Raw genomic sequence first — 27,001 nt, 5'->3', positions numbered from 1 at the left:
GTAAGCTTTCATGGGCAATAACCCGCTTCATCAGATGCATGGAGTGAAAAATACAGTAGGCAGGTGTAAATATACAGCACATGAAAAGATGAGAGTTGCCTTACCAAGTTGGGGGGTCAGTGCTAATGAGGCCAATTCAGTCAGGGTGGATGTAGCCCATTCCCAACAGTTGACAAGAAGGTGTGAGTATCAACAGAGGGAAAATTTCCTTTTGTGGTGATCCAACCATTCCCAGTCTTTATTCGGGCCTAATTTGATGGTGTCAAGTTTGCAAATTAATTCCAGTTCTGCAGTTTCTTTTTGAAGTTTTTTTTGTTGAAGAATGACTTTTAAGTCTGTTGTTGAGTGTCCAGGGGGATTGAAGTGCTCTCCTACTGGTTTTTGAATGTAACGATTCTTGACGTCTGGTTTGTGTCCATTTATTCTTTTGCATAGAAACTGTCCAGTTTGGCCAATGTACATGACAGAGGGGCATTGCTGGCACATGATGGCATATATCACAATGGTAGCTGTGCAGGTGAATGAGCCCCTGATGGAGTGGTTGATGTGGTTAGGTCCTGTGATGGTGTCCCTTGAATAGACATGAGGACAGAGTTGTCAGTGGGGTTTGTTGCAGGGATTGGTTCCTAAACAAAGACTGGGAGTGGCTGGGTCTCCACAAAAAGTAATTTCCCCTCTGTTGATACTCACACCTTCTTGTCAACTGTTGAGAATAGGCTACATCCACCCTGACTGAATTGGCCTCGTTAGCACTGGACCCCTCCCCCCACTTGGTAAGGCAACTCCCATCTTTTCATGTGCTGTATATTTATACCTGCCTACTGTATTGTTCACTCCATGCATCTGATGAAGTGGGTTATAACCCATGAAACCTTTATGCTCAAATAAATTTGTTAGTCTCTAAGGTGCCACAAGGACTCCTCCTTCTTTTGGTATTAGTGTTTAAAGGACTGTAATTCAGTTGAAAAATTATTTGTATGGCTTTGGAGTAGGGACTGACTTTTTCCATGTTTGGACAGTGCCTAGTACAATGGGGTCCTGGTTCATTACTAGGGTTAAGTGTTATGATAATACAAATGATAAATAATAATAATACCATGGCTAACTCAGGGAGCCCACTTCTGACCTTGTTAACACGGGTATTTACACCACTGTAATGTGATTGACCACCCTGCACTGAAAGTAGGGAGGCCATTGTCCAGGCTTGCCGGAGGAAGACAGTAGAGCTTTATGACAGTGGGAGGGAGGAGAACTAGATCAGAAACTGCTGCAGAAAGGTGGTGTTGGTTAGCTTTGCAACACCGACTCACCCCCTTGTAAGGGTGGAAGGCTTTAAAGGTGCAAGTGCTGGTGTTGGAAACCCCTTTCTCTATGCAGCAGGCAAGGCAGCATCCCCTCTCCCTCCCCCTTCCTGAGGTGTGATTATCAGGTGGGTTTGAACCTGCTGTGGACATTGTGCTAGATGCTCCTTTTTTTAGGGGGGGCTGGGAAGGAATTTTTTCCCTCACCACCATATTGGCTTGGGTGGAGTGGGGTTTTTTCACCTTCCTCACAGCGGATGTTAGGGAACACCTATTATGGTGAGCACAAAAGGTTTGGTAGGCTATATGTTGCAACTTATTTGGTAAGTGTGAGGCGGATGTCCAGTGCAAGTATTGCATAGGGAAGGCATCCAGTGACCAGATAAATGGCCTGATAAAGGACTTAAAAAGGAGGAGCTGGTTAAAGGAATGGAACGGTGTGAGGTTTGGGGTTCCTATGGTTGGAATGGCAGGGAGCCAACCCCCCTTTCTTATAGCCCATCTTACCCCTCCTATGAAGGGGTGTGGATGGTTAGGTTCTGGCAATGGATTTGCTGGAGGGACCTGGATGGAAAAAGAGGGGGAGCTGGTGGAAGCCTCCCGCCCAGCTAATTACAAAACAAACAGGGTTTACCTGCACTGTACGCTTTTATTTGTCAGGTAGTCCCAGACATCTAATAATAAAGTTGCAGCCTGATTAAATCCTTATCAAGTGTTTCCTGTCCTCCTTTCGGTATAGCTGGACAATGTCATCACTTAAGTTATTCCTGAGTCACAAGAGTGTATGTAAGATCAGAATCAGGCCCAAGGGGTTCTTATGCACTAAGCAAACCACAAAATGTTGGCTCATTTCAGCCTACAGTAACACAGTTATTAAATATTTAGCTGCTCCTAATATTTGCTTGTCCTGGATGATTGCCTAAATGGTGGAGGTGGTCCCAATATATACCATAAGAATTCAGTATAAAGCTCTTTTTACTCAAGTTGCCATTAAAATATTACCAGTTAAAATTACCACAGCCAGGTTAATGAGAGGCATTAAAAATGCATAATAAAAGGAAAATACAAAGTTTGTCAATTGATACATAATTCTTTCACTCTACATAAACAAAATATGCACGTTTATTTGCTTATGGTATTCTATGGTATCTATAATCTCCAGTTTCCATTGTCATTCAGTTCTTAACATCTTGATATATTTGTTTTCAAATTATTTGTTTTCTTATTATTTGATTTTTATGCATTATTTGGAAATTGCCTTATATAAAACTATTGATCAGGCTTTACTGAACTTTATTCTTTTGATGATTGGCTATTTGTGGGTGTATTTTTATCTTGCTACACTGAAATTTACTTGCAAATCTCACAGGACCAATAATTGGAGTAATGTGGCAAAAGCCCAGAAAGCAGAATTGAGAAGATATCTTTTAATGTTCTCCTCTTGGGAAGCTGTTTATAGAAGAATGGGTGAAGCAATGGGAATTGTAACGGAAAATGTTGGTGTCAATATTTACAGTAATACATATATGGAAGACTTAACATTTTTTTCTGGTGTGATTAAAGTTTGATCCATGGACCAAATATGGCCTACAGAAGTTCTGCCATGCGACATATGGATACACTTATCTGTAAAGAGCAAAGTTCTGTGGAAGTTGCATTTCATCTTGATTTAAGTAGCTTAGAGAGCTGCAGTTTGCTTATTTTTATTATGGTGCGGTGGCAGCAGCACCATAGTTAAGGTTGTATTACAGAGTTCAGTTTACCAGAAGCTTTAAACCTTTATTTTATAAAAACTTCTTTGAAATGGGTAAACCCAAAACATAGAATATAAACTTTGAGTCCTATTTGAACTTTTCATGGTGGATTGATGAAGATGAATTGATTCAGAAAGAATAATAAGATTTCTAAAGTTATTCCTTCTGCAGTTTTTTCACTGGATTTTCTCATTTTTCTTCATACCCTTTCTGCAAGAAATCTAAAACACCCTGGGACAAGTCCTTTGTCCACTTTGTTGTTTGTCACATGCAGATTCCCACAATATCAGTTATACATTGGTACAGATGCTCCCTGGGTTACACAAGACCCGACTGACGCAAATCCGCACTTACGGAAAAAGTTCCGTAAGCTAGACATAGGAGGGGTTTTTTTTGTTTGGTTTTTTTGCGTAATGGTTGGGTGTATGTTTCTGACATACGCAAAATTTGAGTTATGCAAGGCGTTCCGGAGCGGAACGATTGCATAAGTCGGTGAGTATCTGCACTATTGGTCTATAGTGATTTTATAACTTTTTAGCCATAACAGAAAAATGTCCATGTTAAGCTGAACCCATTGAATTTGATGACAAATCTGATTTGTCATGAATGCCATTACTCACTTCCAGAGGGAGGGGGAAAGTGGGAGAGACACTGACTTTTTCCCGATCAAATGCCCTTCTAGCCTACAGGATTGTTCCCTGAGTTGGAAAAGAGGCGACAATAACTTCAAATCTCACCTCTTTTAACTGATGTTGAAATTCGCACGCAACTCACTACCTTTATTACTAACTAAAGCCATGAACCCCAACCTAGGAGGCAGTCAAGGAAGAGCTCTGATAACTCTCTCCCACACCCATTTTTTAATAAACTTGCAGAGAACTTGTAAAAGGTCACTGCAGGCTCAGAACCCAGGTCTCTTACACTGCTACACTACGAAATTAGGTCGATTTTTTTACAAGTCAATTTTTAGAAATTGATTTTATACAGTTGATTGTGTATGTCCCCAGTAAGCGCATTAAGTTGGCGGAGTGCATCCTCAATACCTTGGCTAGCATTGACTCATGGAGCGGTACACTGTGGGTAGCTATCCCACAGTTCCCGCAGTCTTATTGGAATTCTGGGTTAAGCTCCCAATGCCTCATGGGGCCAAAACATTGAAGTTCAGCCCTGCCACCCTTAAGCTATTCTTTGGGTACATGTCATCAGTCACTCCCCTCTCTCTCCGTGAAAGCAATGGCAGACAATAGTTTCGTGCCTTTTTTCCTGGGTTACCCGTACAGATGCCATACCATGGCAAGCATGGAGCCAGCTCAGCTCACTGCTGCTCTTGTGAGCATTGTAAACACCTCACGCATTATCCTGGAGTACGTGCAGAACCAGATTAAGAGATGCCAGCATGAGGGTGTTTGTGATGAGGACATGGACACAGACGTTCCTGAAAGCATGGGCTGTGGCAATTCGGACATCATAGTGGCAGCGGGGCTGGTTGATACAGTGGAACGCCGATTCTGGGCCCGGCAAAGAAGCATAGACTGGTGGGAATGTATAGTCTTGCAGGTATGGGATGATTCACAGTGGCTGCAGAACTTTCGCACAAGTAAGGCCACTTTTCTTGAACTTTGTGAGTTGCTTTCCCCTACCCTGAAGCACAGGGATACTAAGATGAGAGCTGCCCTGACAGTTGAGAGCGAGTAGTGATAGCCCTGTGGAAGCTTGCAGTGCCTGACTGTTACCAGTCAGTCGGGAATCAGTTTGGAGTGGGCAAGTCTACTGTGGGGACTGCTGTGATCTAAGTAGCCAATGCAATCACTGACATGCTGCTTTCAACGGTAGTGACTCTGGGAAATGTGCAGGTCATACTGGATGGCTTTGCTGCAATGGGATTCCCTAACTGTGGTGGGGTGATAGAATGCATATCCCTATCTTGGCACTGGACCACCTTGCCAACCAGTACGTAAACCGCAAGGGGTACTTCTCAATGGTGCTGCAAGCACTGGTGGATCACAAGGAACGTTTCACTGACATCAATGTTGGATGGCTGGGAAAGGTGCATGATGCTCGTATCTTTAGGAACTCAGGGTTGTTCGAGCAGCTGCAAGAAGGAACTTACTTCCCAGACCAGAAAATTACTGTTTTAATGGGGATGTTGAAATGCCAATAGTTATCCTTGGGGACCCAGCCTACGCCTTGCTCCCGTGGCTCATGAAGCCATACACAAGCAGAATGGACAGCAGTAAGGAGCAGTGCAACTATAGGCTGAGCAAGTGCAGAATTGTGGTAGAATGTGCCTTTGGCTTTTAAAACTTTGGCACAGTTTGCTGAGTAGGTTAGACCTCAGCGAAAGCCATATTCTCACTGTTATTGCTGCATGCTGTGTGCTTCATAATATCTTTGAGAGTAAGGGGGAGACGTTTGACAGGGTGGGAGGTTGAGGCAAATCGACTGGCGGCTGATTTTGAGCAGCCAGACACCAGGGCTATTAGAAGAGCACAGCTAGGCGCACTGCGCATCAGAGAGGCTTTGAAAAACAGTTTCATTACTGGCCTGGCTATGGTGTGACAGCTGTGTGTGTTTCTCCTTGCTGCAAACCGCCCCCCTTTGTTGATTTTAATTCCCTGTAAGCCAGCCACCCTCCCCCCGTGGATCACAGCTGGCAAAGGAAATAAAGTAACTATTGTTTTGAAACCATGCATTCTTTCTTTATTAATTTAAAAAAAAATGAGATAATTGACAAGTAGCCCGGGTGGGGTGCGGTGCAGGAGGAGGGAAGGACAAGGCCACATGGCTTATTATAGCCACACTACAAATCAAAACTGTTCTGTTGCTTGGGCCATCCTCTGGAGTGGAGTTGCTGGGTGCCCAGAGCCTTCCCCCGTGTTCTTGGGCATCTGGGTGAGGAGGGTATGCAACTTGGGGAAGAGGGCAAGCGGTTATACGATGGATGCAGTGGTGGTCTGTGCTCTTGTTGGCTTTCCCGCAGCTCCAACAGATGCTTCATCATGTCCGCTTGCTCCCCCAAGAGACACTTCATCATGTCTGTTTATTCCCCCATTAGTCTCAACATCGCGTTCTGCCTCTGCTCTCCGTGCTCACTTAATTCTTTCCTGGCCTTTGCAACTGAATGCCTCCATGCATTAAGCTGTGCCCTATCAGTGCGGGAGAACTGCATGAGCTTGGCAAACATGTCATCGTGAGTGCATTTTTTTCGCCTTTTAATCTGCGATAACCTCAGGGACGAAGATGATGGGGGAGCATAGAAACATTTGCACCTGGGGGAATATAAAAAGGGATTGTAAAATTTAAGATGATACATTTCTGAGAACAAAAGGGAGACTCTTTCACAGTGAATCAAGCAATTCATAGCACATGTGCTTCAGGTACAAGGTCACCTTCTGCCTTTTATATTGAGCGCCTGTCAGTATGATGACACACCACAAATGGCTGGGCAACAGAATTTGGTTTCCAGGCAGCCTTGGTAAGCCTTTTGGTACGCGGAGTTGGCTTCTTCCGCCTTCATAACATGTGGGAATGGTTTCAAACTGCAGCACCATCCTTTCCCATAGCAAGCAATGCCAGTTGGGTTTCACATTTAAAAAGAGGGGCTGTGGTTTTCGGGTGGATGTGCAGCACACACCTCCCCCCATGCCACCGCATGGCTATTCTCTGGGATGATCCCTTCACCTCTCCCCCCACCCCGTGGCTATTCTCCCAGATTATCCCTTTTAGCCAAGTGCAAACAACCCAGCATGAACGGGGTCCTTTTACTGTTCCCTTACAAAAATTCCACTATTTCAACCAGGTGACCCTGAATATCACTCTCTTGAGGCTAACACAGAAAGATATAGACTGAATGTTGCTTGAATGCAACCAAAACCCAGGACCATTCGCTGCCATGCTTTGTGCTGCAATGATTCCAGACTACTTGCTACTGGCTTGGCGTGGTAAAGTGTCCTACCGTGGAGGACGAAATAAGGCAGCTCTCCCCAGAAACCTTCTGCAAGGGCTTTCAGAGTACTTTCAGGAAAGCTTCATGGAGATGTCCCTGGAAGATTCCCTCTCCATCCTCAGACACGTTAACAGACTTTTCCAGTAGCTGTACTGTCTGCGAATGCATCCCAATTGCTCAGGGTCAAACAAACATTAAGCACTATTGCTTTTAAACCCTGTACTATAGTTACAAATGTGCACTCACCAGAGCTGCCTTCTCCAACTTCAGGGTCAGGGATCCCACCTTGGGAGGGTATTGGCTCCAGGGTGATGAAAAGGTCCTGGCTGCCAGGGAGAACAGATTCACCGCTTGCCTACTGTGCATTCGCATCCTCTTCCTCATCCACAAAATCCTCCTCCCTGTTGCGTGAGACTCCCCCCTTTCAGGTGTCCACGGACAGTGGTGGGGTAGTGGTAGGGGTAGTGGTAGGGTCCCCCTCTAGAATGCCATGCAGCTGATCATAGAAGCAACATGTATGGGGCTGTCAAGGTTCCTCCCCCACTCTGAACTCTAGGGTACAGATGTGGGGACCTGCATGAAAACCTCCTAAGCTTACTTTTACTACTTAGGTTAAAACTTCCCCAAGGTACAAATTAATTTTATCCTTTGTCTTTGGAATATCCACTGCCACCACCAAACTCTAACTGGGTTTACTGGGAAACGTAGTTTGGACACGTCTTTCCCCCCAAAATCCTCCCAACCCTTGCACCCCACTTCCTGGGAAAGGTTTGGTAAAAATCTTCACCAATTTGCATAGGTGACCACAGACCCAAACTCTTGGATCTGAGAACAATGAAAAAGCATTCAATTTTCTTACAAGAAGACTTTTAATAGAAATAGAAGTAAATAGGGGAGTAAAGGAATCACCCCCGTAAAATCAGGATGGTAGGTACCTTACAGGGTAATTAGATTCAAAACATAGAGAATCCCTCTAGGCAAAACCTTAAGTTACAAAAAAAACACACAGACAGAAATAGTCATTCTATTCAGCACAGTTCTTTTCTCAGCCATTTAAAGAAATCATAATCTAACACATACCTAGCTAGATTACTTACTAAAAGTTCTAAGACTCCATTCCTGGTCTATCCCCGGCAAAAGCAGCGTACCGACAGATATAGACCCTTTGTTTCTCTCCCTCCTCCCAGCTTTTGAAAGTATCTTGTCTCCTCATTGGTCATTTTGGTCAGGTGCCAGCGAGGTTACCTTTAGCTTCTTAACCCTTTACAGGTGAGAGGATTTTTCCTCTGGCCAGGAGGGATTTTAAAGGGGTTTACCCTTCCCTTTATATTTATGACAGTGGCTCTGACCCGGAGTGACCGTTTGCCTCCTTTGTCTTTTGGTAAGCTTGCCTGAGCTCCTTAACTTTCATGCGGCACTGCTGTGTGTCCCTGGTGTAGCCTCTCTTCACCAGGCCCTGTGCGATTTTGGCATATATATTAGCATTTCTTCTTTTTGATTGGAGTTCGGCCTGCACAGATTCTTCTCCCCATACAGCAATCAGATCCAGTATCTCCCTTTTGGTCCATGCTGGAGCTTGTTTGCGATTCTGGGGGGACTGCATGGTCACCTGTGCTGCTGAGCTCGCCACGCTGACCAAACAGGAAATGAAATTCAAAATTTCCTGTGTACCTGGCTAGTACATCGGAGTTTAAAGTGCTGTCCAGAGCGGTCACATTGGAGCACTCTGGGATAGCTCTCGGAGGTCAATACTGTCACACTGCATCTGCACTATCCCAAATTCGATCCAGCAAGGTCGATTTTAGCGCTACTCCCCTCGCCGGGAAGGAGAACAGAAGTCAATTTTAAGAGCCCGTTAGGTTGATGGAATAGAGTTGGTTGTGTAGACGCAGTCATTTTAAAATCGACCTAAAGTGGTTAAATTCGACCTAACCCCATAGTGTAAACCAGGGCTTATACGACAAGCCCTCATCTTATCCACTGCATCGCACTGTCTTGTAGAGTGTCTAAACCAGTTTTGGTTATTCTGTTTCTTACCACTATGGACCAAATAAAGAAAGCCTTTGACAAGGTGTGTCAGCAACAGCTCTTAAGCAAAGTAAGCAGTCATGAGATAAAAGGGAAGGTCCTCTCATGGATCAGTAATTGGTTAAAATAGGAAACAAAGGGTCAGAAAATAAATAGTCAGTTTTCAAAATGGAGAGGTGTAAACAGTGGTGTCCCCCAGGGGTCTGTACTGGGCCCAATCCTATTCAACATATTCCTAAATGATCTGGAAAAAGGGGTAAACAGTGAGGTGGCAAAATTTGCAGATGATACAAAACTACTCAAGATAGTTAAGTCCCAGGTAGACTGCGAAGAGCTACAAAAAGCGCTCTCAAAACTGGGTGACTGGGGAAGAAAATGGCAGATGAAATTCAATGTTGGTAAATGCAAAGTAATGCACACTGGAAAACATAATCCCAACTGTACATATAAAATGATGGGATCTAAATTAGCTGCTACCACTCAAGAAAGAAATCTTGGCGTCATTGTGGATAATTCTCTGAAAACATCCACTCAATGTGCAGCAGCAGCAGTCAAAAACGTGAACAGATTGTTGGGAATCATTAAGAAAGGGTAGATAATAAGACAGAAAATATATTGCCTTGATATAAATCCATGGTATGTCCACATCTTGAACACTGTGTGAAGATGTGGTCGCCCCATCTCAAAAAAGATATTAGAATCGGAAAATGTTCAACAAAGGGCAACAAAAATGATTAGGGGTATGGAACTGCTGTCATATGAGGAGAGATCAATAAGACGGGGACTTTTCAGCTTGGAAAAGATGACTCGGGGATATGATAGAGGATTATAAAATCATAACTGGTGTGATGAAAGGAAATAAGAAAGAGTTATTTACTCATAACACAAGAACTACGGGTCACCAAATGAAATTAATAGGCAGCAGATTTAAAACAAACAAAAGGAAGTATTTTTTCGTACAATGCACGGTCAATATGTGGAACTCCTTGCCAGAGAGTGTTGTCAAGGCCAATACTATAACAGGGTTCAAAAGAGAACTAGATAAGTTCATGGAGGATAGGTCCATCAGTGGCTATTGGCTAGGATGGACAGGGATGTTCCTAGCCTCTGTTTGCCAGAAGCTGGGAATGGGCTTGAGTGGGATGGATCACTTGATTGATTACCTGTTCTGTTCATTCCTTCTGGGGCACATGGCATTGGCCACTGTCAGAAGACAGGATACTGGGCTAGATGGACCTTTGGTCTAACCCAGTATGGCCATTATTATGTTCTTAGTGAAGCAGTTGTGAGAGAAAAATGTATTCTCCCCACACTGGTTGACTTCTTTCTGAAAGAGAAAGTAGCTACAGTATTCTCCAAACTGGATGCCTTGAGCAGATTCTGGGAAATTCCTTAAGTCAAAGAAAGTGCTAAGCTGGCTACATCTATCCAACTCTTTGAGAGATTTTGCTTTCGAAGATTACCTTTTGTGATTACCAGTACCTGAGATTTTCCAAAGAAAGATGGAAGAAGTGTTAACAAGCACAAATGAAGTTGTAGTTTTCATGTACAATAGTCTTGTATATGGATCATTGATGGAAGAAAACAACAAAACCCTCCATAGAGTTTTAAGCCTAATCAATTAGTCTGTACTGAAACCACAAGGAAAAATGCATTTTCCGTCTACCCCAAATTGAGTTTTTGGGACAGACAAACACAGCTCGGAGAAGGTAAAAGCAGTTTGAGAATTGAATGCACCAATTTATGAACCAGAACTGAGAAGTACATTGGGAATGGTCATTTCGTTGATACGAACAAAACCTTTTTTGCTGTGGCAAAACCACTGAATGAAGTGTTAAAATCCAACACATCTTGGCTAGGGGGCCAAATCAAAGTGCCTTCAAAAAGGTAAAAGAAATAATCTCAACATCTCCAGCTGCCAAGATCTACAATGTGAACAATTCCACAGTGGTCAATGCAGATGTAGCCAGCTATGGCTACGTAGTGTATTGTTGCAGCAACATTGTTCTGAGCGGAAGCCAGTTGCATTTTCCTCTTGCCTGCTCAGAGAAGCAGAAAAACGTGATACAGCGGGGCCAGGGAGCAGTGGGAGTGTGGTAGAGGGGACATATATAAACCGTAGGCTACTTAAGGTGTGGTTCCCTTCAGACTAGGGAAGGTTATTCCAGGTTAATTGGAGCACCTGTAGTCTATTAAGGCCCTGTCAGGAACCTAATAAAAGCCCCTGCTTCAGGCAGACAGGGTGGTGCGAGGAAGGAGAGAGGACTGGAGTTTGGAGGTCTGTTGCTGAGAATTGAAAGACCAGAGACCGGAGGAAGGGAGACCCTGCCCTAGCAAGGCAGGGAGACTCCCTCCCACAGCATTAAGGACTGAGGGTAACCCTACCCAAGGGGGAAGAGGGTAAGAAACCAGCCGTGGTTGAGAGGGGCTGGGGCTCAGAGTGAGGAGCAAACCCAGGCCCCTTCCCTGCTTCCTTCCTCTACCACTTCCCCAGGCCACTAGCGGAGCCCTCAGCGTCCCAAGAGCAGGGACAAGGGGTGGTGTCCTAGCCCTTCCCGCCAAGAAAAGCGTGGGATCCACCATACCATACCATACCCACCATACGGTTCTTTTTCCACAAACAATGTACAGAGACTGAAAAGGAGTACCTGGCAAGTGTATGGGCATGTGAGAACTTTGTGGACTGGATTAGTTTACACTGATAACAGACTATAAACTGCTTGTAACCCTCATCCATGGAAAAGACCTGGATAAAGCACTGCTAGGACGCCAGTGTCTATCGCGAAGGTTAATGTTGTTTAACCCAATTGCTAAACATGTTCCTGGGAAAAATCTGATAGTAGCAGGCACTCTGTCATGAAGCCCAACATTACACTCAACTAGCTGTGAGCTTGAAGATGATGCAGAGGCTACGTGGATGCTGTGGACACATCCAGACCGGTGTTGGAAAAGAGACTACTCCAGCTACAAAACGCAACCTCAACAAACCTGCAACTTCATGAAGTTCTAAGTTACATTACAGGCAGCTGACGCAAGTATCTAAGGGTATGTCTACGTAGCAGTTAAACACCCACTACTGGCCTTGGTCAGCTGACTTGGGCTTGCAGGGCTTTGGCTGCAGGGTTGTAAAATTATGGGGTTGACATTCAGGCTCGGGTGAGAGCCCGAGCTCTGGGGCCCTGCAAGGAGGGAGGATCCCAGAGCCTGGGCTCCAGCCAAAGCCTGAAATGTATACCTGCAGTCTGCGAGCCCAAGGCAGCTGACATGGGCCAGTCATGAGTGTTTTTAATTGCTGTGTAGACCTACCCTAAGGGACACTAAGTGACAAGAGACTACTTTGCAGTGCATGAACATGAAGTGAGTCAAATGGACTCATGATTAAAGACAATTGCATCGTAATTCCAAATAAAATGAGAGGAGAAGTCCTAAATCTAATTCATGAAGGACATCAAAGATTATCTAAATGCCATGAACAGGCCAACTAGTGAGTGTGGTGGCTGGACATCAACAAGGATATAAAGCATAAAGTATCTGCATGTGAATGTTGCAGAACTAACAGGCCAGCACAACACAAAGAACCTTAACTAACAACAACACCTTTACCAGACAGATCTTGGAAGAGACTAGTTGCAGATTTATGCAAATTCAGAGATCACCATTACCTAGTCACTGTGGACTGTTTTTCCAGATATATAGAAATAATGTACTCGAAAGACATAACATGTTGCAGTGTTCACATTATTATTCCAGAACAAGTAGTGATGGACAATGGACCACAATTCACTGCAGCAGAATTTGTCAATCTGAACAAAATATTATTTTGAAAATATTACTAGCAGCCCACATTACCCACAAGTGAATGGAGAGGCTCAGAGTGCTGTACAGAGAGCCAAGAAAATCCTGCACCAGGGAGATCCATTCTTTTCTCTTCTGAGTTACAGATCGACACCAATAGTGGTTACTGGATATAGTCCAACACTACTCCCGATGGGAAGACAATGCAGAACTACTTTTCCAACTTTGCAACTATCTCCAAAGTGGCCAGATGTGAAAAGAGTAGCCAAATTAGATAAAAAGGCTGAAAGAGCTTATGAACACTTCTACAACAGACATCACTCGGTTAGAGAACTTTCAGGCCTAGATCCTGGTGACTGTATTTGTGTTAAATTGGATGGAGAAAAGGGATGGACAACTCAAAGAAAAGGAATTCAGTGCTCAGAGCATATATAATTGCTTTAAGCAATTTAGTTGGGGATTGGTCCCACTTTGAGCAGGGGATTGGACTAGATGACCTCCTGAGGTCCCTTCCAACCCTGATATTCTATGATTCTATGATAATTGAGACTGACAGTGGAGAGTTCAACAAAAACCATTGACATCTACAGTTTGTTCTTCAGAAGAAACAATTGACAGAGCAAACTCTACAGGTGATGGATGCAGACCAAGACAACAACTCAAGGATTCTGGACTAACCCACAGCCTATTGTTGCAACTAATGGACAGCCAGATGACCAAGTTGTTACGTGTTCGGGTTGTGTAATTAGAAAACCAGTATGATTCAGAGACATTTAACAGATTGATACATACTAAACTTCAGAGACAGTATGATAGTGTAAATATTGTAAATGGTAGGAAGGTAGAACTTGAACGGGAGGTGTAATGGAATTTTAAACTGTATTGTACTGTCCAGGCACTAAGTGGCATTGTGCATAAAACATTCCAACCAGTGTTCTACAGCTAGTTGTGAATCACGCTGGGAAAGTATGTCATGTCGCCCTGCAGTGGCTGGTTTCCTAAAGTGTTAGTAATTAATTCTTTAGCTCAAGTAAGGGCTTAAACTGGGGATCTCAAGGTCAGTGGATTCACCTGCTGCTCTCTACATATGTGGCTGGCAAGGTTACATGGTATTCATACAGGGAGAAATACTGCTTTCAATAAGATTTGGTACATTAGAACTATCATAACTTGTAAATTATGGTGTCAGTCACCAAAATACACATGCTTTACACTGTAGTCATTTCTCACATATTCTGTTCAAAGTGTGTGTTGTATGTCCCCCTTTGTGCCCAATCTGCAGAGGATATGAGCCTGTGACAGCTATCAGCTTGGAAATTTGGCTCCTTAGTAAAAGCTGTAAAGCCTCATTCTTTTAACTCTAAAGTTTAATTCCCATTGTTGGTTAGCAACGGCAGCTGTCCCATTTGCAGATGTCCCACGTTGGCATGTTTGTACATTGAGAATTGTCCTTCATAGTGGCAGGGATGGGGGAACCAGTGGATGGGAGAGTGCAGACCTGCTCGGGTAATGCAGGCACATGAACCCAGCTGATACAGCTGCTTGTTTCAGGAAACAAGTGTTGACACAGACGCCTTCATGGAGGTTCCTTCCTGCTGAAAGCTTATGATGCCATTTCTGAACATGGAGGATTGCTTTAGTTGTGCTTACCCTCAGTAGCTTTAATTGAGGATAAAATATTGCAGATAAAGAGTTTACTTAGGCACACCATGGACTCTCACATGGTTCAGGATGGTTGACAAAATCAGGAGTGGCTTCAGCAGTGCAGTTTCCCTCCGATTCCCAGGCAGGTGCAGTCCCCCTTCTCCCTGACTCTGGGGAGCCATCCACTAATGAGATACAGAGGTTACCTATAGGGTTCTTATGTGAAACAAGACCAACTCAAAAGGAATTAAAAGTTGTTCATATCTAATCAGTGTTTGGTACCCTCTGTAAGATTAGTTTGGTAGGGCTCAGTTCTAGATCCCATTTCACAAATTCATCAACATCACTGCACAAAAGGTCAGTCTTTGCCAGAACTGAATGAGCATAGAGACTGAAATACTCCTATTGCCCTTAGAGGAAGCCCACCCCCATCAGCTTTGAAGCATGCTGGCAGGGCAGTTTATGTGGGGGAGCTTGGTTAGCCACTGTCCTGTATATGTAGAGGGCTTCATTCACCAGGGCCATCAAAGCGATGCCTTTCTCCAGCACTAAATCCACACTTGTCTTTTTTTTAAGCTGGAGTTTACATTTACATGCAACTGAGCTCAATAACAATTTGCATAAAATGTCAGACATGGACAAGTTTTGGATGCTATGAAAAAAAGCTTGTCTTAGATGACACCTTCCTTCTGCAGACAAGAAAAAGCTTATGGTTGCCATTTACTAGTGGGGTGTGGTTGCACAAAGTTCCAGTGTAAAATTTATCTACTTCTAAAATTGGCATAACCCTCGATCATCATTCACTTTATAACAGAACCATGGCAGCACCTCAAAGCTCTATGAAGTGCCCTGTTTTGTAAATTGCTTTGATGTTGAAATAAAGTTTCCAAGAACTTGAGAACCTCTTTTGAATCTTGTCACAAAATAGAATTATAATGTTTGAGTAATATAAGAATTTAGGAATTGCCATTCTGGATCAGATCGGCAATACATTTAGTCCAAGATCCTGTCTCCAACAGTGGCTAGTATCTGATGCATCTTCAGAAGAAATTGCAAGAACCCCACATTACATGGATGTGATATAATTTGCCCCCAGGAAGATCTCATTCCATCTGAATATTGTGCACTGGAAACTTCCCTTTATGTGGGACAGGAAAAAACCCCACATGAAACCCAGATTAACTGGTGGGAATCAGCCTATTGCTGTCACACAGTAACAATTAGTGGTGCTTGGGTCCCTTGCCAGTGCAGTTACAATTTCTGCAGGCAAATGAAATGAATTCTATGGTAGGCAACTTAAGAAAACCCACATTGGCTTCTGAGTAAGAAGACCAGTGAATGTGGAATGCTTTTCTCATAAATATTCTGGCACTCTAGTTTCTGTGTAAACATCTCTAATGTTTGTGGTATCTGCTGGAGTTCAGGCTTTTAAAAAATCCATGGCTATAGAAGTTATTTCCTGTAAAAAACAATGCATGCAGGAATAGGGCAGCACCATCACACACTGTACAACCCCAAAGACACATGTTTTTGTTTTTCATTTAAAGGGTTATAAATTATTGGCGGCATTTTAAGTCCAAGTGCTGGGGCCTCTATAAAGAATCCATTAAGGTCAGTATCAGGTGCCAGCCTGTCATGTTGACATGATCGGATGAGGGCAAAAACAACAAAATACTAAAATGCTCTTTCCCAGAGGAGGCAGTGGAATATGGATTGCTCTTTAACACAGTTTAAAATTATATTGTTAGGAGCCAAGCAACATCATTTAAAAGCTTTCTAGAGAGTGATCTATTTCCAAACAACATACTTTGAAAGCATTCATTTTGTTTTCTATCCAGGTTCACTATTGCTTAAGTGGTCTTTCCCTCAGCTCTGCAGCTGGAGGAGGCAGGGACATATGTGTTAGTCACTTGATGATTTTTGGCTTCCCCTGCTTAAAAACTCCCCAGATCAGTCTGCCGCCTGGTAGAATCAACAGTGGAAGACCTCTTGCTTCCCAAACTACAGAGCATAGACAAAAATCTACTGATCTACCAATCTGTCTCCCAAATATTTCTTTTTTGTATCTCCATGGGAGTATTCACTGTCTCCAATATGCTGTGGTTTAATATGTTCTCAACCTATGTGGGAAACTTACTCCATAGCATACAACAGCCTCGTTCTCCCTGACACTTGCCTTGAGCTGGAAAATCCCTCCAAGAAGAAGTCCCAATTACAGCAGGTGCCTGCTGTGACACTCTCTCTCTCACAGCATTGGCAGCCAGGAGAGTTCTGTATGTATGTATATATTTATTTTGCTTAGGAACAATCTTTGCCTATCTGCTCTGGCTTCCAGCCTTAGTCACTGGTCCCCCTAACCTGTATCAGGATATGTTGCTCAGTGCCTGCATGTGGCAGCAACATGTAGCTCGAGAGTAGCTGTCCTGCTTCAGTTCTTTCCCAGCCCAAACGGTTCAGAAACAGAGGCATTAGTGGTATGAAGGGCGATTATGGTAGCAGCTTCATGGGGAAGGGGATAGGGTGTCTTGGTGCCATGTAAGGAGGAAGACTTAGTGGCACAGATACCTCCACAGATTCCAGCTCCAACATGAGATGTACCAGAAGGGCTGCTCTCCCATACCCCTGGTATGCCAGAGACCCTTGCAGAAGATTAACAGACTCTACCCTGTTTAGGTCCAAGAGGAAGCATAAAAGAAAATGGGAAGAGTCAGGCCAAGATCTTTCAGGGTCTTTGGTTCTCTGATCCCTTGATCCAGAGGAAAAAAAGCCAAATAGTGTTGAGAGAAATGATGACAAAATTGTCTTTGAAGCATCTCATTCTCTCTAAGGGGAAAAGCTGAGTTTCGTATAAAGGGAGAAAATATGGTAATCACAAATCCTATTCTTCATGCTCATCCTCAGAGGAGGGTGAGCTCTTAGGCTTCCTCTTGAGAGGAAGAGACCCAGAAAAAATTCTTTCCTAAACTGCTGTGAGTTCATGCTCCAGAAGGCTATAGTTGTCTAGATAGGAAGCAGTGAAAGTTCAGAAAGAAAATGAGACCACAAAAAAAGAGAACTCCAGCTATGGAAAATGTTACATCAGAGCAGAAGCATCTGAATCAGAAAACGGAATACACTGGAGAGAAATGCAAAAATTCTGCATGATGTCTAAATCTGAGTTGGCCTAAGTCATGCTTCTCGAGGTTGATGTGGCCGATAGCCCCCGATCAATGAACTGGTGATTCTCTCAGAAAGTGTCCTGTTCCCTACGGTTCACTGTAGGGCACAGTTGTAAGGCAGTTTCTACCATGTTGAGGGTAGTAGGAGCCTTGACCTGTTTTGTTCAGGCTGGCTGGATTGATTCTCTTTTGGAAAGTTTACTCATCATGTCCAAAGAACTCAAACCAGACCTTCACCAAATATCTTTGGTAGCAGCCTCTGATTCATTTTATTTTATTTTAGGTTTCTGTTGTTTTTTTTTTAACTCCCTTGTCTTCATGATGAAGTTCATGGAATGAACTACTTTAGCCAATGATACTTGTGGACCAGAGTGGAGGATGGATGTCCAAAGCAGCTGCTTAATAGCTTTCTAGAAGTACTTTAGGGCAAGCTCTTTGGAGAAGTAATGGAAAAAACCAGTCTTCGAAACTACAAGAGAAAAATACTCCATCAGCTAAGCAAATGAGGAAGAAGTACAGAAAAACAATCAAAAGAAGGCAAGCCCAATCATGAATCTGCAAACAATTTCAAATTTGCTCCAAGAGGTCGTCAGGGATTCTCAAAATTCATTGCACTGCAACCCTGTAAGGGTTCGGACTCACCCCGTGGCGCTTCCTGCTGGTCATTCTTGGGAATTAGCTCGATTTCCAGCCCAGAGTGCCCTCCGCAGGCCGGTGATCCGCCTTATCACTGGCTCATGTCCCTCCTGGACCCAGTACCCTTGCCTTGGGTGCTGCCCCCTGGCAGTACCCCCACTCCCTGGGTCTCCCCACCCTGGGGAACCCTCATCCACTATCCCCACGTCGCCTCAGTTGTGGCTACTGCCAGTCACCGTCTAGCCCTGGGGCAGACTGCAGTGTAAAAGCCAATCATCACAGGCAACAAGGAGTTTGGACTGGCTGCCTTTACCCACCCTCAGGCTGCCCCTTTGCAACCCCAATACCTATGTGGGCCTGAGACCAAGCCCTGCAGCCTGGGGAGTTGCTGGCCTAGGGCTTCCCAGCTCCTGTGGCCTTTCCCCAGCCCCGCCTTACTCTAGGTCCCCCAGGTGAGTTCCCCTGCAGCCAGGCCTGTCTCTCTCTCCAGCCAGAGAGTCTACCTGAGCTTTTGGCTCCTAGCCTTTATAAGGGCCAGCCTATACTTCCCCACTCAGCCCAACTTCTAGCCCCCAGCCCTTTCCAAGGGCTGGCTTTTCAGCCCTTCAGGGCAGGAGTGGGTAACCACCCCGCTACAGACCCACTTCTGACAACAAAAATTATTACATGGCCCCAAGAGCCCTGCCATCCCTCGGCGGCCAAAGCTGAAGCCGAAGGGTTTCATCCCCTGGCAGGGGGCCTGCAACCTGAGCCCAGTCACCCAGGGCTGAAGCCCTTGGGCTCCAGCTTTGGCCCCGGACCCTAGCACGTCTAAGCCAGCCCTTGAAACCTCATTAAAACAGGGTCAAGGCCCACTTTGGCGTCCCGACCCACAGTTTGAGAACCGCTGCTCCAGATAGCCATTTGGCAGCAACAATTGTCTCTCCAGTTGTCTGAGGAGATGAAAAGTCTGCAGAGGGAAGGCAGGAATCTCACTTTTTCAGCACTAGGGGTCACCCACCAGTTCTTCAGACTGAGGGTGCTGGAGATAGTTGACAGTCTGTGCAGTAGAATTAATCAAACAGCTTGCCGCAATTTTTCCCTTGCTCCCCCTCTGCACTCCCACATACTAGAGTCTGGTAAAGCATACCTGAATGGTGAAGGCAGTTTCCCCATTTCCTAACTGTTGAAGCTATCAAGCCAGTCCCTAGTTTAGAGAGATGTCAAAGGGTTCATTTTATGGTCTTTGCATCAGGGGACAGAGCCATCCTGGTCCTAAATAATTTAAACAAATCAGCAAAAAATTCTAAGATCAAGATGGAAGTGCAGCTGTCAGAACAGATTTCAATCTTTTAGAAAAGGGGTTCTCCAGCTGGAGGTTGAAACTAATCTGCTTCCCCCAAATTGCTAAATAGAAGAGGGGTTTTTCTCTATACCCTGGCTAGATGGGAGGGGAAAGATGGAGAACCACTGTCCGACAATTGTAACTACCTTTTCTCTTCTGCTTTCACCTCCGAGGTCCCAGTGCTGCTGTAGTAATTGCAACATTTCTCTTCCCTCGCTATACCTGCCTGCCTGGTAGCACTTTGTCACAGAGGACGCTCCAGCGTATGGAAATAAACAAGTGCTTTAACATGCAGCTTGCCGCTGCTGTGTGAAATGAAACAAACAGAAAGTATCAAGTTCTGCAGTATCTAATAAAACAGAGAGGAAGACAGATGAGGAATTTCTTTGTGCAATACACTAAGTAATTTTCATGTTGTTGACAGATTCTGAGTGTTTTTAAGGGTGTTTTGATTTCAGAGGTGGAGCTGATAAAATGCTATTGAGTTTCTATTGGAGGTATCCAGGATATTAGTCTTGGATTGCTGGTTGAACTGGCAGAGAAGAATGGCTTGTGATAAAGTGCTATTATAGTCTCACTTACTGTTTTAGTGTCACCTTGGTTCTTTGTTCTGGATGCACATCCTAGGGGGTTTTCTTTTTTTCTTTTTCATTGATCTTGTGTAATTTTCCATCACAAAAAATACATTGGTTTTTTTACTGTAGTTTTTGTTAGGAAAATATGTTGTCTTTTTGTTCTTTAAAGTTTCTTATTATGGGTTTTGAAGTTGAGAGCTGGACATTCCTCCTTTGATTTCTTTTATGGGCCAAATTTTATCATTGAACTCAATGGTATTATGTGTGAGTAAGGCTAGCAGCTTTTGTTCTTGTCTTGCTTTGTCTTAAATAGGTTTTGCAGGAAAATTTTCACCCAGCTCTTTCTAACCAAGAAATGCAGATTTAGATCAACCAGAACAATGAGCAAATTTGGGTCAATTTCGACAAACTTTTTCAGTTGCCAAAAAAACCTGTAAATGTTGAAACGGTTCATTATGCCATTTCTGAAATGGAACATTTTGACTTTTCATTTTGGAAAGCCATTTTGCTTAGGAATTTCCCTCAATTTCATATAGAACATTTAAAAAGATTAAAAAACCTTGAAATAATTTAATTTTGGGTCAGCTGAAAGATTGGAGTCGACACAAAGTGAAACTTCATTTTGAAATTCCAGTTCACTGAAAATTTTGAAACATTCTCATTTTGGTTTGATCTAAAATTTTTTTTTTTCAATTTTTCACTCTTGCCCCCAAACCAAACAGTTATTTGCACAATCCTAGTCTCAAAATTGTCATTCCTTTTGGGTAGTTCCAAGTACACATCATCACAATTCCAGGTTTCAACATATGAGAAAAGCAAAAGTTTATGTGAAATCTTTAGTATTGTTTCATAGTTTTCAGATACAGTAAGTGTTAAATGAACCCTGCAAAAAAAGATAATGGAAAAAGATATGGAGAAGAGGTGAGCACTGGTATAACTTTCTGAAGAAATTTTAGACAAATTTCCACGTTAATACATGTAGACTGTGGGCATGGCTACACTGGAAACTTCAAAGTGCTGTTGCGGGAGTGCTCCTGTGGCAGCGCTTTGAAGTGCGAGTGTGGTCGCGCTCTCTCCCAGCGCTCCTGGTAATCCACCTCCACAAGGGGATTAGCTCTCGGCGCTCGGAGCCTGTTTACACCAGCACTTTAAAGTGCTCTGACTTGCTGCACTCGGGGATGGGTGGTGGTGGTGATTTTTCACACCCCTGAGCCAACAAGTTAGAGCACTATAAAATGTAAGTATAGCCAAGCCCTGTGTCTATCACACTCCGTGTCAGAATGTACGTGCCACTTCGTCCTTGTCGACACTAAAACTGTTCACTGTCTCTTTATGGCGTTTGGTGCCAATAAATTCTGTCTGTGCCAGTGCTTATACTGTTACTAGCGTGCCAACAGTGGTGTGAAAAGTCCTGATGTACTTCTGTTGAGGAAACCAGAATGGAAGTGCCCACCAGGAAACATCATAACACATAGGGAGACTCAAAAGAAGGTTGGCGCACTTAAAACCAGACAAACTGTTCTTGTTGGCCACAAAATTGAAAAGACTATAAGTTACAAACACAATAGCAGGAGAAAATAGGTTTTTGAAAGACCCAAAAGTGGGACACAGTATATGACAAAGACCCAAACTGAGGGACACAAAAATATTATTCCTGCTGGAAATTTACAATGATATGGGATTCATTCTGTTAGTGCAAAAAATTTTCCTGTAACTTTAGTTTCATGTTTCTTTTTCTGATGTAAATAATTTTTACCAGTAAAAAGTGTGGGGACACTAAATTTGTGAAGAAGGTAGGTAACTTTGGCACTAAAATGAAAGACAGCTGAGAGATACAGGTTAGGCTTGTTAAAAAAGAAACCCACTGAACAAAAACTGTTGCTTATACAGACTGGCTGTTCGACATAAGAAAATATACCATAAGTGGGACAACCTCAGTGGAAAATCACAGAGGATCAATGAGAATGAAAATGAGGCAGACCACTCCAGTTGTACAACCAGAAGTAATAAAAAGGTGATAAACAGATCAACAGAGTCCACAGCCTTTCTCTGTTGGTTCAGTTGCTAATGTGGCAATACAGAACTTTTTGAAGGGACACAGGTTAAAAATTCATAATTAAAATAATACATTGCGTTACCAGGACCTCAAACATTAAAACAACCTGAAATCTACTTTATTTTTCACAGTTTTTGTTTTTATTTTTTGCCCTTCACTGAGCTTGGGCAATACAAATAGACTAGTCGATTTCATATTTCTAGCCAGTTTTCCTTTCTGATTCTCATGTACTTTCCCCAAGCTTTTTCCTGTTGTTGCAGTCCATTCTGGATTGCTAACAGTTGGTGGGCTGCCATGTGCAACTGTCTCAAAGGAAACTGAGCTCAATGGTTCTGGTTCAGCTCTGGGTTTTTTATGTTATTGTAGAAAGACTAAGGGAAAAAGATTAAGTGAAAATTTGTTTAAGTAACTGAAGGCAAGTTGAGATCAAGAACCAAATCACTTGGGCTTTGTGCATAACTGAATCTTAGGTTTGGGTGTATGTCAATAAAACTGAAAGCAAATTTAGTTTTGTGTCAACCTCAGTGTTTTGGATCACCCAAAACAAAATGTTTCATTTTTATTTTGAGGCTTTAAAATTTTTTTTTCTTAAATAAAACCAGGAGAAATTCCAAAATGTAAAGTCTTTCTGAAATGAATAGTCAGCATGAATTCTTTTGGCATATTTTTTTCTTTCTTTTTTGACCCAAGTTTGCAAATTGTTTCAGATGACTGTCTCAGCATTTTTTGGCGCGCGCGCGCGCACACACACACACACACACACACACACACGACTTTGCACAAAAAATTACATCAAGCTCTACAAAGCACAAGGTAATTGCTGTGGAAAGTGAGGCTCACAGAGATTGAAACTCATCCACAGGAAGTCTGGCAAAACTAGGAAATGAGTCCGGATCTCCTGAATCTCAACACTATTCCTTGACTAAAAGAACATCCTGAAACTTCTCTTTTCTTCAGTGTGTTGCAGATCTTTTTCTTCTGGGATTATAAACATTCTGATTATACCACTTGTCCCTCTAGTCCAGTATTCTGTTACTACCAGAACAGTATCTTGCTCTGAAGCACCTAGTACTGGCCACTATTGGTGATGGAATACTGAACTAAGAGGACCACTGGTCTGATCCAGTATGGTAATGTTTATATTTCCACCCCAAAATTAAAGGTCTGCACCATACTGAAGAAAAGAGAACTTTCAGGAAGGTCTTATAGTCAAAGTATAACCCATACCTGCTTGGTGTGGCACTCTGTTCCCCTCTAGTGGCACCTAGACCGTCTAGAGATTGGTGAGTCTGCTACAGCCTTGGCTAAGAGGCATGATGTGGCTTTTAGCTCATGTAGTAGAGACTCATATACTAAGCTTCAGTGGTCCTAGGTTCGATCCTGATCACTGAGGACTGGGGTCTGTCAGTATTTCAAAGATGTTGGATTACAGGAGGAGGTCTAGGTTCATTTCCTAGTTTAGCTAAAGACTTTATGTCAGAGGTGGGCAACCTTTGGCCTGTAGGCCGCCTGTGGCCCATCAGGGTAATCTGATTGTGGGCTGCGAGACATTTTGCTGACGTTGACTATCCACAGGCACTGCTCCCTGTGGCTCCCAGTGGCTGTGGTTCACCGTTCCCAGCCAATGGGAGCTGCGGGAAGCGGCGGGCCGCAGGTACGCAGGTTGCCCACCACTGCTTTAAGTGATCGGTTCTCATAATCTCTGTGTGACATAGTTCTCCATCTGTACAGTGGAGACAAGAGTGCTCCTCACAGGAAATGGTGGTGGCGTATGAGTATTTAGGTGGGTACATTCTCATTCAAAATTTCCAACGTGAGATTATGACAATGAATTATTTGTATATGAACATTGGATTAACCTGGTTCCTATTCCATGTTGTGACATTTAGTGGATTCAATTTAGTTTACTCATTTTAAAGATCTTACTTTTTCAGAAATACTGAGCTGTTGCTTATCAAAGAATTAAGCTAGTAGTCATCCATCTTGCTATTGTGAAACATTTTTTTTTAATTTGTTTTCTCAGTGGCAGTTTCCCCAGGAACTTCTTTAGAGACTCAGGACTGAGAATCTCTATAGGCAAGGTTTATTTTTCTCTACATTTTTTTCTCTTCCTTATTCTCATGGCTTTGTATTAACTTTTTGAAAGGATATGATTAATGACTCCATTCTGCCTGATTGTATCAGTCCTTTTGAAATGTTTTTAAGCTGGTCTCATCCTTTTGTAAGTTTCTACAATGATGGTTCCTCTCTTCCTCTTTAGATATGGTTACTTTCTTTTCCTGCTGATGCATACAACCTCAACCTGTGAGTTTAGTTAATTGAAGGGACTCTGGAGTTTGCTTAAGGCTACAACACTGTTTCTTTCGGTATGCTCCTCAGCTCTCTCTCACGTAAAAAGTCAAATTTAAAGTGATCATTAACTAGTGGATTGAGAGACCAAATTCTGCTCTAACATACTTCAGGGAGCAGAAATGTCTCAAACTCATAGTTAGGTTTTCCCATAGTTACGTATTTTCCCAATATGCAATAAACATGAATTAACATTTGTGGTAACCTATTCCCTGTGGAAACTACAATTCTCAGATATCATGGTGATGGGCATATATAATAACCCAAATAGACTAGAATTCCTGAGAATTATGAAATATTTGCACATTAGTCTTATTTTATACAGTTATAATTTCTCTCCTTCACACAATGCATACTCTGTTTTAGATTTATATATTTTTTTAAAGGAAAACATTGCCATTGCTAAAAATTGCCATCATGTGATTCTGTAACTATGGTTTATTGCTGACTTTGAAGAATCTATTTATAATGTTTGACTTGAGGCTCTCCATTCAAATTTACAAAAGCTGGGGCTGTATAGATATCTCTAGATACTTTTTCCAGTGAGCCATATAGAATTTGTTCACACATCTCTTCATCTTCTGACAACCAGCTATTCCCAGAATAATGAGGAGTCCGGTGGCACCTTAAAGACTAACAGATTTATTTGGGAATAAGTTTCCGTAGGTAAAAAACCAAAAGCAATTTTTCCTCTTTTGGTATTAACACCTCCTCATCAATTATTGGGAGAGGACAACATCCATCCTGACTAAATTGGCCTTCAGCGTTGGTTCTCCACTTGTAAAGTATCTCCTTTCTCTTCATGTGCCAATATATATTCATGTCTTTATCTGTAATTTTCACTCCATGCATCTGAAAAAGTGGGTTTTTTACCCATGAAAGCTTATACCCAAATAAATCTGTTAGTCTTTAAGGTGCCACCGGACTCCTCATTTTTTTTGTGGATACAGACTAACACGTCTACCCCTCTGATACTTTATTCCCATAATGTGGGTTGGGGGACTAGAACACACGTTTGCAAAACCTGTGGCATCTGTTATTCCCACAGCTTCATTGGGAGGCCATGCATAGACACAGCCATGGAGCACTGTGGAGGGTTGGCCGCTGCAGGAAGTACCACCCAGAAAAACCGTATCCTGTAGCCCTCTGGTTGGCCAAGTGCCCCAACTTAGCCCAAGGGGTTGCCCCAGGAAGTTATCTGAGCACCACATAGACCTTGGCCCGGTGCAATGCCAGACTTTGCCTCGTCTCCTGATTTCTGGTCTCTGACTTCAACCTGACTTTGATCCTGATTCCTGCCTCTACATTCTAACCCAGTATAGTACTCCAGTTTCTGACTCCAGCTTCACTCTGACCCTGATTGCTGCCTCTCGATTATAACCTGGTACTATCTTTGATCTTCAATCTCTGACCCTGACTCTTGTTTTTGGGGCCTGACCTTGTGATTCCCATCCCTGGTGGGCAGACCTGAGGCCAGCTGTGACCGCTAGGCAAGACCGCCTACACTGTGGTTCTTTATAGTGGGTTGGCAACTGAGCAACTCCCTTGAAATTCATCACTCGCTCTACCGTCGGTCAAAATCTGAGGATGTCCATAATAAAATGACCAGCATAGTTACTGAATGGGAAAACTAGGGTTGTCAGGTGTCCAGTTTTTGCCTGGAATGCACGGTTGAAAAGGGACCTTGGCAGGTCATTAAAAATCTGGTCAGCGGTGCAGCAGGGCTAAGGCAGGCTCTCTGCCTGCCGTGGCTCTGCACAGCTCCCCAGAAGCAGCCGGGTCCTGTGCATAGGGAAAGCCAGGGAGCTCTGCACGCTGCCCCTGCCCCAAGTGCCTGCTCCAAAGCTCTCATTGGCTGGGAACCATGGCCAATGAGAGCTGCGGGGGTGGTGCCTGCGGATGGGGCAGCGTGCAGAGCCACCTGGACACACCTCTGTGTCGGAGTTGGAGGGGGGGCATACCACTACTCCTGGGAGCTGCATGAGCCTGCACCCCTGACCCCCACCCCCAATCCAACCCCTTGCTCCAGCCCTAACCCCCCTCCTGCCCTCTGAACCCCTTGGTCCTGGTCCAGAGCACCCTCCTATACCCCAAAATCTCATCCCCAGCCCCATCCCAGAGTCTGCACTCCCATCTGGAGCCCTTACCCCAACCCCCTGCCCAGAGCCCCCTCCTACACTCTGAACCTCTCAGCCCCAGCCTGCACCCCAAATCCCTCATCCCTGGCCCCACACCAGAGCCCATACCCCCTCCAACACGCCAACCCCCTTCCTCATCCTGGAGCTCTCTCCCATACTCCGAACCCCTTGGATCTGTCCCCAGTCTGGAGCCTGCTCCTGCACCCCAAACGCCTCATCTCTGGCCCCATCCCAGAGCCTGCACCCCCAGCCATAGCCCTCACCCCCTCCTGCATCCCAACCCACTGCCTCAGCCCA

General features: G+C 43.7%; 1 protein-coding gene across 13 annotated transcripts in view; it reads left to right on the top strand.

Moving 5' to 3' along the window:
• NEBL (nebulette) overlaps window positions 1-27,001 on the top strand; it is a 455,293-nt gene that overhangs the window by 147,988 nt on the left and 280,304 nt on the right. The window lies entirely within an intron of this gene.

Source organism: Lepidochelys kempii, chromosome 2 (genome assembly GCF_965140285.1).
Source record: "Lepidochelys kempii isolate rLepKem1 chromosome 2, rLepKem1.hap1, whole genome shotgun sequence".
Classification (NCBI taxonomy): domain Eukaryota; kingdom Metazoa; phylum Chordata; order Testudines; family Cheloniidae; genus Lepidochelys; species Lepidochelys kempii.
This window is presented reverse-complemented; position numbering and strand designations above follow the sequence as displayed.